Source organism: Alligator sinensis, unplaced genomic scaffold (assembly GCF_000455745.1).
Source record: "Alligator sinensis unplaced genomic scaffold, ASM45574v1 scaffold78_1, whole genome shotgun sequence".
NCBI lineage: Eukaryota > Metazoa > Chordata > Crocodylia > Alligatoridae > Alligator > Alligator sinensis.
In genome coordinates, this window is record NW_005842171.1 from 225,614 (window position 1) to 229,592 (window position 3,979).

A 3,979-nucleotide genomic window follows, 5' to 3' on the forward strand; every position below is an offset into this window, starting at 1 on the left:
CAACATCTTTATCAGCAACTTGGAGGTGGGCATGGAAAGCATGCTGTCCAAATTCGCTGACACAAAGATGCGGGGAGAAGTGAGCATGCTGGCGGGGAGGGACAAAATCCAACTAGATTTAGACAGATTACAGAAATGGGCGGATGAGTATAGACTGGAATTCAATGCATGCAATGTAAGGTGCTGCATTTAGGGGAAAGGAACCTGCAACATACCTATAGGCTGGGGAACACCCTTCTGAAAAACACAGTGGTGGAAAGGGATCTTGGAGTCATTGTTGACTCCAGGATGGACATGAGCCGCCAACGTGAGGAAGCGGTCAGTAAGGCTAACTGCACCTTCCTGTGCATCTACAGATGTATCACAAGCAGGTCCGGGGAGGTGATCCTTCCCCTCTATGCGGCGCTGGTCAGGCCGCAGTTGGAGTACTGCATCCAGTTCTAGGCACCGCACTTCAAGAGGGATGTGGCTAACTTTGAGAGGGTCCAGAGGAGGACTATTCGCATGGTCAGGGGGTAGCAGGCCAGGCCCTACGAGGATAGACTAAAGGGCCTGAATCTATTCAGCCTCCACAAGAGAAGGCTGAGGGGGGGGGAATCTGGTGGCCATCTATAAACTCATCAGGGGAGACCGGAAAAAATAGGTGAGGCTCTGTTCCCCTGGGCATCACCTGGGATAACAAGGAATAATGGCCACAAATTGGTTGAGAGCAGGTTCAGGAGGCATTACTTTATAGTTAGGGCTGCCAGGCTCTGGAATGGGCTCCCAAGGGAGATGGTGTTCTCCCCTACCTTGGGAGTCTTCAAGAGGAGGTTGAATAGATATCTGATTGGGGTATAATGATCCCAGCACTCATTCCTGCCCAGGACAGGGGGTCGGATTTGATGATCTGTTCAGGTCCCTTCCGACCCTAGAAACTATGAAACTATGAAGTGCATGCCGTGGTCAAGGACTCTGAAGCCTTCTCAGTGGTACCAGTGTCAGAGTTGCCAGTTCACTTCCTTGATGCATCTTTCTGTTTTGAGATCACGGCCTGAAACAGGGAGCACAGAAGAAAAGACTACCTGGGTCCCCAACCCCTTTAGCCCAGTTCCCAGAGCCCTTTAGTTGCTTATGGCCTGGTCTGGATTACTCCTCGCTGTGTCATTAGTTCCCACATAGATGAGAAGCATAAGGTAGTACTCGGAGGGCCAGAGAAGCCTGGGGATCCTCTCTGTTCCATTACTGGGAGGCAGCAGACCTCATGGGCTGGACAGTGCCCTGCAGGAGGGAGTCCCCCACCACCACCACCTTACGCCTGGTCTTACGGGTGGCAGCAAGCTCCTTACCTTCCTCCTGTCTCAGTGTCACCATCAGAGCCTCCTCATGAGTGGGGAGGGGAGTGTACCCGTCATGCAGGACCAGGGGGAGGAGCAGCCCTAGCCCTGCATTTCCTGGAGCATGAGGCGACTGTCTTCCAGGTTGCTTCGGGTGGGTCTTCTTGGTTAGCTATCACATTGGCCACGGTCTCCGCCTCTCTTTCTTTCTTTTTTCTGAAGAAGCGTCTGGCAGTAGCCATCACTGAAGTCTTTGTGGGCCTTAATGGTGCACAGCTGACCTATCTCCTCCTCGAGCTCCACACCCAGCCCTCCAGAGACGGAACCAGGGAGCACACACCACAAGAGAGAGAGCGAGAGCAGAGGGAAGAGACAGTGAGAGCGAAAAGGGGAGAGCGAGAGAGCACGAAGCAGGAGACAGAGAAAAGGGAAGGGAAGAGGAGAGGCAAGAGGGGCAAGAGGCAAGAGGGGCAAGAGGCAAGAGGGGCAAGAGGCAAGAGGGGCAAGAGGGAAAGATGGAAGAGAGACAGAACAGGGAGGGAGAGAGGAGAGAAAAGGAGGGAGATGGGGAGAAAGAGGCACACTCCCTCTGATGCTAGGGCTCCCTCCAGCCCTCTCTCGCTCTGTGCCCTCTTCTCTGGGGCCTTATCTACAATGCTGCCCCCTCCTGGGGCTCGCCGTGCCCAACTTGGGCTTCTCAGTAGTGCGGCCCCCTATCTGGGGCTTGCCATACCCAACTTGGGCTTCGCAATAATGCTGCCCCCCCTTCTCTGGGGCTCGCCGTGCCCAACTTGGGCTCCTCAATGTTGCCCCCTTTCTGGGGCTCTCCGTGCCCACACTTGGGTTCCTCAATAATGCGGCCCCCTTTCTGGGGCTCGTGGTGCCCACACTTGGGCTTTCTAGTAACACTGCCCCCTGTCTGGGGCTCGCCATGCCCGCACTGGGGCTTCCTAGTAACGCTGCCCCCTCCCTGGGGCTCGCCATGCCCGCACTGGGGCTTCTCAACAGTGCTCCCCTCTTGGGGGCTCACCACGCCCACACTGGGGCTTCTCAACAGCGCTCCCCTCTCTGGGGCTCACCACGCCCGCACTGGGGCTTCTCAACAGCGCTCCCCTCTCTGGGGCTCACCACGCCCGCACTGGGGCTTCTCAACAGCGCTCCCCTCTCTGGGGCTCACCACGCCCGCACTGGGGCTTCTCAACAGCGCTCCCCTCTCTGGGGCTCACCACGCCCGCACTGGGGCTTCTCAACAGCGCTCCCCTCTCTGGGGCTCACCACGCCCGCACTGGGGCTTCTCAACAGCGCTCCCCTCTCTGGGGCTCACCACGCCCGCACTGGGGCTTCTCAACAGCGCTCCCCTCTCTGGGGCTCACCACGCCCGCACTGGGGCTTCTCAACAGCGCTCCCCTCTCTGGGGCTCACCACGCCCGCACTGGGGCTTCTCAACAGCGCTCCCCTCTCTGGGGCTCACCACGCCCGCACTGGGGCTTCTCAACAGCGCTCCCCTCTCTGGGGCTCACCACGCCCGCACTGGGGCTTCTCAACAGCGCTCCCCTCTCTGGGGCTCACCACGCCCGCACTGGGGCTTCTCAACAGCGCTCCCCTCTCTGGGGCTCACCACGCCCGCACTGGGGCTTCTCAACAGCGCTCCCCTCTCTGGGGCTCACCACGCCCGCACTGGGGCTTCTCAACAGCGCTCCCCTCTCTGGGGCTCACCACGCCCGCACTGGGGCTTCTCAACAGCGCTCCCCTCTCTGGGGCTCACCACGCCCGCACTGGGGCTTCTCAACAGCGCTCCCCTCTCTGGGGCTCACCACGCCCGCACTGGGGCTTCTCAACAGCGCTCCCCTCTCGGGCTCACCACGCCCGCACTGGGGCTTCTCAAATGCCCCTCTCTGGGGCTGGGGTCTATGCACCCCGTGTGCTGCGCCCGCTGGTGCTGGGGTCCTCGAGGGTAGATTCAGACTAGACATCAGGAGGCGCTATTTCACTGTCAGGGCAGCTAGGATCTGAAACCAACTTCCAAGAGAAGTGGTGCTGGCTCCTACCCTGGGGGTCTTTAAGAGGAGGCTGGATGAACACCTTGCCAGGGTCATTTGACCCCAGTGCTCTTTCCTGCCATGACAGGGGGTTGGACTTGATATGCTCAGGTCCCTTCCCACCCTACGAACTATGAAACTAACTATGAAACTATGAATTATTATCTGATAGGAAGGGAATTCATGCTCATAATGGAGCATGTGCGTTTGCAGTGGTTACATAAGTCTAAGCGTGATAACAGGTGCATAATGAGCTAGGCACTAATGCTGCAGCCCTTCAAGTTCTCGGTGGGGTACAAGCCAGGGACCACAAACAAAGTGGCTGACTTTTTGTCTCAATGCACTGAACTGACAGTAAGGTCTGAGGAGCGGAAAACAGGGCAGAAGCAGATGCTGGACAGAGAACGCACTGGAGGTGACACATGCCAGATGCCACAAGGCAACTTAGAGGGGAAGATATATTGTGGGGGCAAGGGAAACACTGAGCCGCAGGGATCCTGCAGTGATGGCAAAAGCCCCATGCCACTGGAAGCACTGGCGGCCCCACCAGAAACTGAGCTGTGGGAACATGGCGGCAGGGGCAGAATCACCGTGCTGCCAGCAATGCGTGGCCCTGCACCACGC